We start from the raw sequence: 15508 nt of genomic DNA, 5'->3' as shown, positions 1-15508 counted from the left end.
GGTAGGCATCCTTGAATGTTCAGAAATTCTATTCTAATTTTTTCTTTTAGCAATATTTTGTGTTTTATTTTTTTATTTAGTTTTCACATTTTTTATTGCTGTTCAAGTACAATTGTCTCCATTTTCCCCTACCCCTTCCCCCCCAACCCCAGCCATCCCCACTACCCACCCTTGATCCCACCCACTTTGGTTTTGTCTATTACAATCTTAACTTGAGTTTACAAATTGTTACTAATGTACTTTCAAATAAAACTCTGATTTTGAAAGAAAAGAAGCTGGAATAATTCCATAACTAGAATTTTTATTGCTAATAAAATCAGTGAACTTCATGTAATAGGAATAGCTCAGAGCATTTTGATACTACAGAAAGAGAGAGCAAGGACAACCCCTTTATTGCACAACCTATCTCCTTTTGGAGAGCAGAGATATTTCACTGGCCTCTTCCAGCCACAGAGATTGCAGTTCATCCACCAATCACAGTTTAAACAGGAGGAACTAAAGCCACATGCACCTTCAATCATCATAGAGGGCTGAATCATTCTGATTTAATTTCACCACTGAAAAAGACAGAAAAGTATAGTTTAATTAAGGGTATATAACAGGAATCGGGTTACAGAAGAGATTTTAAACAATTTATGGGTTTCAGAATGAGACTTTTCAAGAATTAACAAAGGAACTTCAATGGTTTCTCTAGCAACTCTGAGTGAATTTATGCCAGTGTATTTAACCATAAAGATTTGAGAAGGCAGCTTTTATTGCTGACATTTCTGTTAGGTTACCTTCCCATTCTAACTGAAATCGGCCCAGAGGGTATCCTCTCTTGAGTGCTGAGGTGCCACAGAAAAGCACCTCCTATGGTCCTGACAATAGTAATTAGATCTTTTTTATTGATAAGAAGCTTTTAATCTGTATGTTTCTTTGGAGCCAGCTTTTTTTTCCTTCTCTCTTTTAGTGTAAAGAGCATTTTCTTTCTAGCTTCCTCAGTGGGATAAGTAGTTCTAAACTTGATTTTTAAAATGCTCTGTGGTTGTTTCAAAGTCAGTTGAAGGATGCAGGTCAAATTTCCTTAGGTTCATTCATTTTTCGTTTCCACATTTGAAGTGTGTGCTGAGTACACTCACAGGATTTACTGTGGGGTAAACCCAATAACACTCACCAGGAAACAAGTGAACTGTAGGATCCAAGCAACAGGAGGAAATTAGGATAAAAGGAAGTATAAATACTTTAATAAAAAGTGCTTTAATTGAAAAGATTTAAATAAATGGAACAACTGTTTCTATAAGAATTTGGTGTTATTGAATTTCCTATTGGTATTGTATCAGAGGATATTATCTATATTATATTTAAATAACTAGCAAGTTCATTTATAGCAGGAAGGTGATACAATGATTATTACTGCATACTAAATTGTCATTTCTCTTTTACCAGATTGTTTGATAAATATTCTGATCATAGTTTTTTCATTATTATTATATATTTTCCGTTACAATTTAACCCTGTTTGTTACACCCCTTTATCCCTTACAATCACCACACTGTTGTCCACGTCCATGAGTCCTTTTTCCTTTTTGCTCAATCCCATCACTTCCTACTCTCCCGCTTCACTAGCTGTCATCCGGTCTCTATCTGAGTCTGTCTCTGTTTTGCTTGTTAGTTCAGTTTGTTCATCAGATTCCACATATCAGTGAAATCATGTGGTATTTACCTTTCTCTGACTTAGCATAATGTTCTTCATGTCCACCCATGCTGTTGTGAAGGGAAAATTTTTTTCTTTTTTATAGCCAAGTAGTATTCCATTGTGTAAATGTCCCATAGTTGTTTTATCCATTCATCTACTGATGCACACTTGGGCTGCTTCCATATCTTGGTGATTGTTAAGTAAGACTGCAATGAATATAGGGATGCTTATGTTCTTTTGACATCATATTTCGGGTTGTTAAAAAATTTTACTAGTTAAAAATTTTATCATAAAACATTTAATAAACACAAAGGATAGTAGGTATTGATAGCCTTTTTGTAAGTTTGAAACTAACCTAACCAAACTTATGAATTCACCTTCTGACTTAAAAATAAATTTTTTTCTGCAAAATGAAAATTCCTACATGCTTTTCCACGAATCTGTCTCCCATGCAAATTCAGTAGTAGTTATAATTCTAAGTCTTATGTTTATATATTTTTGCTTTTTGTAGAGTTTTACTATATGAGGTCTGTCCAGAAGGTATCCAGCCACATAATATGAAAAATGGAGATACTTATTGAAGAAGATAGAACATACAAGAAACACTTTATATAGGACAATGACACCTCAGTCCTTTCAGAGTAGGCATCTTGGGACCTCACACAGTTCTTTTAATTCACATCAGCTTCCTGATTGTATTTTCCTGAATCTCACTGGTGGTCTGAACTCTCTTGCCTTTCAAAGGTGATTTTAGTTTTTGGAAAAGTCAGAAGTTGCAGGGCACCATGTCTGGGCTGTGTGGAGGAGTCACCTGGGTGATTTGATGTTTTGCCAAAAACCCTGCAAATGTCATGATGCATGAACAGGCATGTTGTTGTGATGAAGCTGCCAATCACCAGTTACCCACAGCTGTGGCCTTCTGAATCATCCAGATAGTTTCCATGGAGGAATGTCCAAGCTTAACACAAAATTCGATGCAGATGCATTGCTCTACTTTCTCAGTCATTTCCACTGCCACAGCCACGCAGTGCACATGCTCACCAAAAGTGTCTACCACCCCCACTGACTAGTACAGTGAAGTCATCACTAATCACTCATGTGCATTCCAGTCCACTCTCCTTGGCTTCCAGGTTACATCTATGTCACACAAACTATTCCTGTTATATTTACCATGGCTGGACTTTTCCCGGACAGACCTTCCTATGTATGACTCTTTAAACATGAAGGTTTCATTTGACTTTTGAGTACATAAAAATTATGATATAATATATGTACTCTATAATTTTAAAATTTAACATTGTGTTAAGATTCATCCATGCTGTTAGAATGAAATAGACCCACCACTGTTTCTTTTCTGCTTTATGTACATTATTTCATTGACTTTTCACAATAGCTTCATGAAATATATACATTTTCCCCCTATTATAGTGTAAGGAATTAAAGCTAAGAGAATCAAAGGAAATATCTCAAGGTCAAATCTCAAGAACATTACAGACTTAGCTGTGGCTGGCAGCTGTATTTCTCTGACTCCTAAATCTATGCAGTTTGATGTAGCATGACTCAGACTTCCACATAACAGAAAGGGCTCAAAGCCAAACTGTTTCTGAGGGTGTAGTGTGTCCATTTTACACGGGAGCAAGTGGAGGTGTTTCCCGTGGCTGTCTACATTGGAGGCAGAACAGTGGCTCAGTCAACATGTTTACATCTTGATGTGGGAATGTTATGTTACATGATAGGGAAGAGTTAAGGTGGGAGATGGAACCAAGAGTGCTAATTGGTTATCCGTAGAACCAGGAGGTTATCCTTGATTATGTTTGTGGGCTCGATGTAATTACAAGTGTCCTTCAAGGGTGAGAGAGGGAGTCAAAAGACTAAATGAATACACTTTCCTGAATGATAAAAAAAGTTTATGACTACTAGCATATTACATTTTCTTACATCATACTTGAAACTTCAAAATTTTAATTAGTAATTTTTGTCAGTGTAATATATTGATATAGTTCAAATTCAAACTGTATAAAGTAATAAACAGTGAAAAGTCCTGTTTTTTCAAAATTACCTTATTGTTGTTCAATTACAGTTGTCTGCATTTTCTCTCCACCCCTCCACCCCACCCCAGCCAAGCCTGCCTCTCTCCCTCACTTCCACCCTCCCCCTTGGTTTTGTCCAGGTGTCCTTTACAGTAGTTCCTGATAACCCTTCTCCCACTGTTCCCTCCCCCCTCCCCTCTGGCTATTGTTAGATTGTTCTTAATTTCAGTGTCCCTAGTTATATTTTGTTTGCTTTTTTCTTTTGTTGATTATGTTCCAGTTAAAGGTGAGATCATATGGTATTTGTCCCTCACCACCTGGTTTACTTCACTTGGCATAATGTTCTCCAGTTCCATTAATTTTTGAACTTTGAATATAAAATATTCTTTTTAAAAAATATTTTTATTTAATTATTGTTTAAGTACAGTTTTCTGTCTTTTACTCCCATCCCAGCCCACTCCCCTCCGTGCTCCCTACCTCCCTCCCATTTCCACTCCCCTTAGTTTTTGTCCATGTGTCCTTCGTACTTGTTCCTGTGAATCCTCCTTTTCCCCTGAAATTCCCTCCCCTCTCCCCTATGGTCCCTGTCCATCTGTTCTCTACTTCAGTGTCTTTGGTTATATGAAAACATCCTGTTGACATATCCAGTCTTCAGATACTTTCTTTCCTTGAACATAACCTATCATTATTTTCTATGGTTACTTTCCATACATGTCATGTTTATATAACCAGATGTACATAGAAATACATGCACATACCCTCCTTTTCACACAACTGATAATGTACTATGTACACTATTGTATGGCTTGGCGTTTTTACTTAATGGTATGTCTTGGAAATGATTTCATTTCACTATGTAAAAAACTTTTAATTAAATATTTTTAATAAGCTTTTAACAAGTTAAAAAGTTTTATTGCATTTATTCACCATAAAAGTCTGTTTTTATAAAAATTCATAAATACAATATGTTCTCAGGATTTTAAATTCTTGTCAATATTTAAGGATTAAAAATGTAATCAGTGTAATTTTCATTTATATTTATTTTATTATCATTAAGAATAAGCATTTTTCATTCTTTAATATTTCTTTGCATTCCTATTTCTTTGCATTCCTGAGAAATCTCATTATATCTTGTTTTCATTTTCTATTATTATTCATTTTTCTATGATTACTATATAAGAGTTCTTTATACATTGTGAAAAATGGCTTTTTCTCTGTGAAATATGTGGCATGTGTTATTTGTAGAGCTTCATGCGATGTAGCTGAATTTATCAATATTTTATTATAATGTTAAAATATGGTTTTATTCTTATATACAGATCTTCGGTGAATGTGAAATATGTTCTAATGTAGAATGAACTTTATTCCTATTATTTTTATACATTTGATTACCAGGTTTTTCCCACACTTATTCTCCACTGATTTGAAAGGTCATTTTAAACCAATTTAAATTATGAATGTGTTTTTGTTATATTGTCAATTTCATTATGCTATGTATGTCTCTTATTGTTTGCTTAATGTCACCTAGAGGTCATTATTTGGTTCTTTCAGCAGAATCCAAACAAAAGTCTGATTACTAATGGGGAGGGCCAGAGACACCTGAGGATGTTACATCTATAGGAATATTTTTGACATGAGAAAAGCGAAGTCTCTCTTTCATTTTTGGAAGGGGGGATTAACTAGAAGAGGACAGAGGAGATGGCATGGGATGTGTTTTCTCACTTAGCTTATGAGATAGTTTTAATCCTCTGAGGAAAAGGGCTGAGAAAAAGTGAAATGAATTCTGTATTGAAAAAGACTGAAACTAGGAGCACAAATATTGTTACCCTGTGGTTGGTATGATAAATTGCAAAACAGAGTCAACAACAGGGCCATTCTGATTTAACTCTGTACCCAAATCCTAGCCTATCAGTAAACAATGCCCCATGCATACACTCTTAGTGGATTTATTAGACTGTTCTCCCATGGCTTGTTCCAACAGGCTATACTGATTCTGAGTGTGATGGTGAGATTTTCCAGTTAAAAGACTAGAATAAAAAAAGGAATAGATTCAATTCTAAGAATTGGTAGCAGGAGAAATGGAGACAACTGTACATGAACACCAATAATAATAATAATAAAGAATTATTATTTTTTTCTCCACTGTTGCAACCCCCTCCATAAGTCTCTGAACAAGAAACAAAAGACTTTATAATGGAAAATGGGTGGTTGGAATGGATTTAAGACACAGATAAAGTGATGTTCTTACAAGAAATTTAAAGCTAGAAGGTATAAATTGAGCATCTGTATTATTAATACTATCAGCATTTAAAGATTTTGCAGACCAGAAAATTAAATTTTAAATATACCAGCATATGTTGAAGGAGAAATGTCATATTACACAAAGCTATTGGTCTTTATTAAAGTGCTATCTTTCTTTAATAAATGAAATAAAAAGGAAAAGAAGGGCTAGCTTAAGTTAAAAGAGACTTAAACAATTATAACTAAAAGTAATGTATAGCCTTTATTTTGACTCTTACTTTGAATCCCAAAAGGAAACATATTTGAGATAGTCTGAGATATTTTAATGAACTAGGTATTTGATGTTGGTCATCAGAGCTTTGTTGTTTTCCTCAGATAGATCTCATACATATTTTATTAGAATTATACTTAAATATTTCATTTTAAGAGTTGTAATATAAATGTTATTGTATTTGTAATTTAAAATTACAATTGTTCATATTAGGCATATAGGAAAGTTATTGACTTATATTAGTTGATTTTTATCCTCCAGTTGTTATCACCACTTATTAGTTCTAGGCTATTTTTGTCAATTCTTTCAAGTATTTTAAATAGAAAATCAGACCATCTGCAAACAAAACCAGTTTTATTTTTTCCTTGCCAATCTATTCACATTTTATTTTATTTTCTTATCTTATTGCATTAGCTACACCTTCAGTGTAATGTTGAAGGTGTTGTGAGAAGGGATATTTTTGCTTGCTCCTAATCTTAGAGGGAAGACTTCAAATTTCTCACAATCAATTATAATGTTAGGTGTAGGTTTTTTGTGATTTTGTAAAAATAAATTTGAGGAAGTTATCCTGAATTCTTAGTTTACTGAGAGTTTTATCATGGATAGTTTTGTAATTTTGTCAAGTAATTTTTCTGCATATTTTGATATGATCATGTAATTTTCTTGATTTGCCTATTGATGTGATGGATTAATTTATATTCAAATGTTGAACCAGCCTTGATATCTGAGATGAATGCTACTTGATTTGGTAATATTTTGTTGAAGATTTTTATATTTATATTCATGGGAGATATTGGTATCTAGTTTATGTTCTTGTAATATCTTTTTAAAATTTTGATAATAGGGTAATATTAGCTTTATAGAATAAAGTAGAAAGAATTTTCTCTGTTTCTATGCTCTGGAAGAAATTGTAAAGACTTGGTATAATTTCTTATTAAATGTTTGATAAATTCATCATTGAATCCTTTTGGGTATAATAATGCTTTTGTTATGAAAGGTTATTAATTATTAATTTGATTTATTTGATACATAAGAGCCTATTAAAATTATGTATTTCTTCTTGTGTGTATTTTGACAAGTGGTGTCCTTCAAGGGACTGGTCTATTTAATCCAGGTTATCAAATTTCTGAGCATTGAGTTTTCATAGTATTTTTTTTATCCTTTGATGTTCATTTGATATATAGTGATGTTTACTTCATTGTGGATATGAATAATTTGTGTCTTCTCTCTTTTTTTTTCTGTAGTCTGGCTAAAGGACTATCAATTTTGTCAATCTTTTCAAGAAAGTAGTTCTGGCTTAGGTGATTTTTCTCTATTGATTTTCTGCTTTCAATTTCATGGATTTCTGCTCTAATTCATATTATTAATATTTTTCTGCTGACCTAATATTCAGTTTGCTTAATAGTTTCTTGAGAAATAAACATAGATTATTGTGTTCACATCTTTTATTTTACATCATACGTACTAAATGCTAAAAACTTTCCTGTAATTACTGCTTTCACTGCACCCCAAAATTTTGATAATTTGTGTTTTAATTTTTATTAAGTTCAAAATATTTTTCAATTTCTATTGAAATTTCTTCTTTTGCCTATGCATTACTTAAAGGTGTGTTGTTTAATCTCTATTGTATTTTTGAATTTTCAAGTTATTTTTCTGTTATTGATTTCTAGTTTAATTCCATGGTAGTCTGAGAGTGGACATTTTATAAATTTTGCTATTTTAAATTGTCAAGATGTTTTATGGATCAGAATCTGCTGTGATCTGTCTTAGTGAATGCTCCTTGTGAGCTTGAGAACAATATGAATTCTGCTGTTGTTGAATGAAGTAGTCTAGAGATATCGGTAATATCTAGTTCATTAATTGTGTTGTTGTGTTTCACTATTTCCTTACTAATTTTTGCCATCTGTTCATTTCTGAGAGAGGGGTGTTGAAATCTCAAAGTACATTAGTGGATTCATCTATTTCTTTGTGCAGTTCTTTCTGTTTTGGTCTCACATATTTTGATACTCTCTTCTTAGGTTCCTAGGATCAGGATTGTATGTTTTGTTAGGAAATTGACTCTCATTGTTGTGTAATGCCTTTCAATATTCCTGATAACTTCTCATGGTTTGAAATTTACTTCATCTGAAACTGTATGACTACTCCTGATTTCTTTTGATTAGTTACCATAGTATATATTTTCCCATCTATTTAATTTTAATCCGTACTTTCTTCCTATTTAAAGTGAGATTCTTATAGACAACTTATAGTTATGTCTTGTTTTGTTCACTCTGCCAATCTATATTTAATTGGTGTCTTTAGACTTTGATATTCGCAATGATTGATATAGTTAGATTAATATTGAAAATGTGTCGCTTTTTTCTGTTCCCCTCAATTTGAGTTCCTATTTTGTCTTCATTCTTTTGATTTTTGTGGTTTTAATTGAACATTTTTGTATTCAGTTTTCTGTCCTTTCTTACCAGGCATACTTCTTTTTAAACTTTTTTAGTGTCATATAAGCAGAAAGTTTAGTAATAAATGCCTTTTATTATTTAAAAATGCAAATTGAAGTGTATGGAAGTGAAATTATTGAGTTCTGAGATTTCTCTTAAATTTTTATATGACAATAAATGTAGAAAGAATGATTTTTCAACATTTGATATTTTGGGGATTTAATTATTCCTTTTTATCCAATCCAGTGCATTTTACTAATTTAAAAAAATCTTTCAGATTCCAAAGTACTCTATAAATTGTCATAAATCTACATTTTCCCTCTCTCATTAATATAATTGATAATTTAACTTTCATGAGTAAGAAAAACTTTAGGTATAGAACGGTCTAGAAATGCACCCAATGCAACCGAATGGGTTGGTTTGAGGAGAATCACTGATCTGGACCCATCTGCTTTGGCTGCCCAGTACCTTTACTGTTACGTTCACTGTCACTGCCTGAGGTTTGAGCTACACAACCGAGGAACATGTTTGAGTGATGGTTTTTAAGCTGATATGATTTTTTTTTAAATTTCACCGCCAAGACTGCATTCTTTCCTCTTCCAAAAGAGGAGAAAAACGATCGTCAATGGCTCTTGGCAGTTGCAAAAGCAACACCAATCAAGCTCAGGACAGAACACTGCGCCTCCTCTTCGTAGTTTCGCGTGCTCTACACGTTAAACGAAACTTCTCTAGTAACGAGCTATAGCAACGATCCCTGAAAGTATTTTTTAAAATTTGTTTTAAGCTGTCGTTTTTAGTTTGAGGATAAAGCCAGTTTTTGTTGTTGTTGCTGTTGTTGCTTTAGATGAATGACAAGAAATGCTTAAAGCCAAATCAAAACTTCCAAGAAATCAGCAAAGAAGTTGGAATTTCCTGCTTTCTATAATCACCATTTTTAGATGTATTTGATTTTCATTTTTTTGAAGAAGCAGGAAATGAATTGAACAAAGATTTATACCATTTATACCAGTGTCACAGTGGATTTCCAACAGAAATTGGAAGAATGCAATTTTTATGGCTTTAAGTAAAAGTAAGCTATCATTCAGGATGAAATGGATATTGGTTAGACAGAGAGATTTAATTTTTAAGGAGATATGTTATAGTTCAGGAAATATTTATGTAAATTAAGAAAGCCAGACCTCTAAATTGTTTGCTTTAAAATATTCATCTGACTCGGTACTTGTCACATATATTTCTTAAATATCACTTTACTAAGTAACCTCCTTTGTAATATTTCAACATTTTATGTTTTATTACTAGTACACCCAGATTATTTTAGAATCACATAAAATGCTGAAATGCTACTCATGTAATTAATTTACCAAATTACTAATTTATTATCTGACATTTGTTTTTTCATATTTTATAATATTTGATGTGATCTATATTAATATTTAGTAACTACCTAAAAATTATACCCATTATTAATGTTGGATATATGTTGGCATATTGCTTTCTTTTCTCACAGAAAGTTAGCCTTACTAAAACAATTAATCTCATTGTGTTAAATAGTAAGAATCTGGTTGTAAGAGACACAGTTAAGGAATAAAAGTAATCATTAAAATAAATATATTCCCCCTCTTTTTCTCCCCTACCACCACCAAACCATAGGTAATTTTCATAAGTATATTTATCCACATATTTATAAATATTTTGAGTGCTAACTCTGCACTAGGCATATTGCTAAGTGCTACAGACAAATTCAGTTTACAAGATCTTCACTGTCTTCAGAGTTTATAGATTACCAGGAAAGGCAGTTACCGAATTATTTGACATTCTTAAACATATTATTCAATTCTATGTTTCTATACATTTGGACATGTTGATCCTTCTGCTTCATCTATTATTCCATATGTAGGCCACCCATTGAACTGCTCTTTTAGCCTTCAAGTCAAATGGTATGGTAATTGGAGGTCTAGCTTTCTTTTTCTCAAACTGCCTGTGAATTTTGCTAATGCGCTAATACTGTTAACTATGCTTAGAAATGAGACCTCCTAGCAAGCACATGCCACCTCTCTGAGAAGGTTTAAAATACTGTGTTACTTGAATTTGCATAACAGACATATCATCTGACTGCACTTAGTCACAATAAAAACAAATCATTTTAATGTAGTAATAAATAATTCATGTTCTTAAATCAGCATGTATTTATTTGATTGGGAAATTAGAAACTGTAAAATTAAAATACTCATTTTCAAATATGGCGATACACTTACAATGAATTATCTAAATGGAGATCTATTTTTTTCAGGTATCAGGTAGTCTCCGATATAAAGGAGACCAGAGTCAGTATAGATACTTGCCATACAATCCGTTTCCAAAGGTGGTTTATCTTTCTTTTCCAGTGTTCTTACTCTGATACTTGCTGCCTTATGCTTGAAAGATAGTTGCTATATCTATTCTCCTAAAAGTCAGGGACAAAAGATTACCAGCCAAGTTTGACACTTTTTTTTAGGGTGTCATTAGCTCCTTGGAAGTGCTACACAGTAGACTGATGCTTATATAAAATTGGTAAGATATGAATCAGTTATACAAACTTATCTTCATGGGAATCTAGAACATTGAATAATTTTTACATGGTGCATTATCACTCTGAAAAATGTGAGAGCTCAATTAGAAAGAAAAAATGAAAATGGATATGTAATAGGTACTTTGAAGTATCTATCATAAATAGTCCTGCAAAAGAATACACTGATTTTATTATTTCAATGTATATAAATTTCAAAATTATTTCAGCACCTGCATGTACTTTATATGTATGTTTTCCAATGTATATTTGATCTATATAATGTATTGGCTTCTAATCTACCTTTGCTTAATGAGTAAAATCACTTCAATACCTTGGCAGATTACTCAATAACACTATTGAAGTTAATTAAATAGTTCAGTAATATTTTTTAAAATTTTCCAGATTAGACAAAGCATTTTATTGATATTTAAATATTAACAACAATGTACAACACTAGAAATTATTCAATTTAACTGCTGAAGTTTCAATCACAAGTTGCATGTAGACAAAAACATAAACTTTATAAAACGTAAAATTTTAAGAAAAATACCTACTTCTCTAGCATAGTTCCTCTTTTCTCAGGTGGAGAATTGAACCCAGGAAAGTAAAATAATTTCCCTGGAACACACTTCTAGTCAATGACAGATCAAATAATAAAAACGCTCTGGGTCTAGTTTTAAAATACATACATATCAATATAAAAGAGGACATTATTTTCTTACTTATAACTATTCTTATGTAGATAGACAAGGTATTGAAGCAAATATTTAAATTATGTAATGTGACACCATTTTACAAGTTTTAGTATTTTTTCAATAACAGATATGTGAGTGTCCTAATAAAACAGGGAGAAACAATATTAGGAAATTCATGAATATTTCATTCTGTATGGATAGAAGGTAGAATAAAAGAAAATTTTTAAAAATATTATAATAGCCACAGGAACTTAAGACAATCCAATGCGCACTTTCCCTTTGTAACACTTCAGGGGAAATTTTTGGTGCGATTTGGTTGTCGTGAAAAGAATAATACAAGACGTGCCATATTTGTTCTCTTTTAAAGAAATTATTGGTAAATACTATACTCAAGAGATTTTCTCGGATGGAAAATGCATTTTTATAACAAATGTAATCCAGCAGTTAAATGTTTTGCATAAGTTTGCAATTTAAAATGGAAGATTTGGCACAAACCTCTAATTCTGTTACCCGTCAACTGCACACCTGATGCTCTACAGAAATGGAGAAATCCAAAAAAGAAGAGAATGACATGAGCAAAGAGAAACAAATGAATGTGAGTTTTAAAGTTCTTCCGTAGCTGAACTCTGGCGAATGCTCATGGTGAAGCAGAGAGGAAGACGCCTGTCAGGAACACAGTTTGCCTGGCCCAGTCCAGACAAGGCTCTAGGCTTCCCTTCAGCAGTTTCTTGTAGGGCCAAGGTTAAAACCAGTGCTGCAAGAAGAGGGATTAATTGAAGTCTAATTTTAAAAAAATAGCTGTGTGTTGTTTTACAGTATATCAGTGAAAAACATCAGCAATCTAGCATCCTGTCCCAGGACAAAAACTGGTAAAAGTAGTCCCTGAGGAAGGAAGCCCACCTGTGAGGAGTTGCTGCTGTTCTTACCAGTGCAGCATTGAGGAAACCATAGGGGTGGACAGCAACCCCAACTCACTGTAAATGACAGAAAATGCCCCTCTCGTATCAAGTTATCGATCAGCAAGCATCATGGTAAACAGCCATGCATTACCCATTTGGCAGAAGAGATTAAAAACAGCAGTAGAGTAAAATGAAAGACTGAGAAATAAAGCAAAGTTAAATCATGCAAAATCAGAGATAATTCAAGAACATAAAGGAACTTAAAAATGAAACCTATAATTGTCTTTCAGAGCTTAAAGAAATGGTATAATGATGTTGATTTAAAGAAATGATATAATGATGTTATGATACAGGGAAAAACAGTATTCTTAGAGGTTAAAACTATGATTGCCAAATTAAAAATAATGTATGGAAATACTTGAGTATAATGGTAACTTTCTTAAAAATATAACAGGATGATAAAGACATTATATGGCCTTGAATTAAATATAAAAAAACTACACATTACTAGTACAGTTAGGCCAATATTCAAAAATTAAGAGTTCCAGGGTGAGAGAATAGGTAAAACATATGGGATGAAGTTAACAAAGAAATGACCAAAGGAAAATTCTTACTGGTGTTAAGAAACATGAGCCTTTAAATCGAGTGTCTACTCAGTGCAGATGTAGATAATTTTAACATTGTCACCTAGATATGCACTAGTAAAATTTCAAAGTAAAAATGGAAGACAAAGATAAAAAAAATTGAAGACTTCCAGCCTGGACAAATGGTACAGACCTGTTTGTTTTTTTTTAATTCTCCCTGCTAGGCACAACTAAATTGTCTCTGGAAAAGGCAAAAAGACAATCAAAGGGAAGCTGTGAAAAGTGGTAAGAAGGTAAGCTGGTCTGGGACCTCCCCAAAACCTGTCTTGGAGCCTTGTGTGCCCCAACTCAACAGAGGAGGAGCACCCAGACCCGATGATTCTTGGTCCCCCACCAAAAACAGAAGACTACACAGGTAGATTCACGCTTCCCCAGGATGGAGTGGGTGTTCTCCTGACAACAGCAGGCTACCCGGACAGCATTGGAGAGGGATAAGTGGGGCACTCCACCAGAAATAAGCAGCCAGAGGGGGCCTCTCCTATACTGGGCTGAAAACTTTCATCTTCCACTAAGAGCTATCAAGGAAGGTGGCCAGTGTCAACAGGAGGGATCTGCTACAGTAACACAGCCACGGCTCTACCACTTAGGAAGCCTCTTTGTTCTCTTAGGTCAGAGGTTTGCATCTCCTTCCTAAAGACACCAGGCCACATATGGTGGGAGTGGCAGGAGGGTGGTGTAAACGGTGGGAGGATCCCACCACATTTCTTTCTTACCGAGAGACACCTGGTAGCCCAACCCGGGGTAAGCCCTTCTGGTCTCTACCAGTAAACACCAGTTGGTGGAAGCTCCAGGGGTACTAGATGAATAAAACTGTTAAAAAAATAATAACTCTGCAAAAGCCAGAAAATCAAACTGTCATTGGAACCACAACCCACAAAAATAGGCCATGACCTCAACAGGGACAATTTTACTTTTTCCTGTTCAGTTCAGATGCCTTTGATTTTCTTCTTCTTTTTCTTTTTTTTTTACCTGACTTATCTGGCTAGGACTTTCAGTATTATGCTGAATAGAAGTGGTGAGTGGGCACACTTGTCTTTTTCCTGATCTTAGAGAAACAGCTTTTAGCTTTTCATTGCTGAGTATGATGTTAGCTGTGGATGCCTCACATAAAATCTTCATTATGTTGAAATCCATTCCTTCCTATTTGTTGGAAATTTTTATCATGAAATGGTGTTGAGTCTTGATAAATCTTCAGGGAATTATGCTTAATGAAAAAATCAGTTCTAAAAGATTACATACTGTATGATTCTATTTATGTAACATTTTGAAGTGATAAAAATTTAGAATCATAGAATAGACTGACTAGGAGTGTCCAAACATTGGGGAGCAGCAGAGTAAGAGAGAAAAGAAAGGTGGTTGAGTAGGAGGGACGCCAGTGGCACTGGGGCTGTCCAGTATCTCGACTGTGGAGGTGGAAGCAGGGCTCTACACAGGTGACAAAGTTGTGTAGAATTTAATGCACACACACACCAAAGCACACCTACACAGTACTACGAGTAAAACTGGAGAAACAGAAATATGATGTTTGTATTGTATCAAGGCCTACACTTTGGTTGTGATCTTATAGAACAGTTTTATAAAATGTTACAATTGGATAAACTTGTTAAAGTGTACAAAGTGTTTCTCTCCATTATTTATTACAACTGATGAGACTATAATTACCTCAATGAAATAGTAATAGAAAGTCTAGGACCTCTAAAAAAAACAACCAGTACAACAATTGAGACACCACTCGAGTCTCTGAGGTTACATTACTTTTTAATAATGGTGTTTATTTACTTATTCTCTCCCTGTTCAAAGAACAATCAAACATGAAGTCAACAAATAGATTTTCAGACATGCAAGAACATACAGATTTTCTTTCTTGTATTGCATTCAGAGGAACATAGTTAACAATAAACCACAAGAGCCCTGGCTGGTGTGGCTCAGTGGATTGAGTGCCATCCTGAGAACCAAATGGTCACTGGTTCGATTCCCAGTCAGGGCACATGCCTGGGTTGCAGGCCAGTTCCCCAATAGGGGACACATGAGAGACAACCACACATTGATGTTTCTCTCCCATTCTTTCTCC

At 33.7% G+C, this 15508-nt stretch overlaps 1 pseudogene; it reads right to left on the bottom strand.

The window, feature by feature from the left end:
- Positions 1 to 9223: 9223 nt before the first annotated feature.
- On the bottom strand, positions 9224 to 9421 carry LOC118976036 (uncharacterized; annotated as a pseudogene).
- Positions 9422 to 15508: the final 6087 nt, after the last annotated feature.

Source organism: Sturnira hondurensis, unplaced genomic scaffold (assembly GCF_014824575.4).
Source record: "Sturnira hondurensis isolate 20B ecotype Veracruz unplaced genomic scaffold, ASM1482457v3 Scaffold0020601, whole genome shotgun sequence".
Classification (NCBI taxonomy): domain Eukaryota; kingdom Metazoa; phylum Chordata; class Mammalia; order Chiroptera; family Phyllostomidae; genus Sturnira; species Sturnira hondurensis.
Note: the sequence above shows the minus strand (reverse complement) of the source record. Positions and strands in the feature narration are given on the sequence as shown.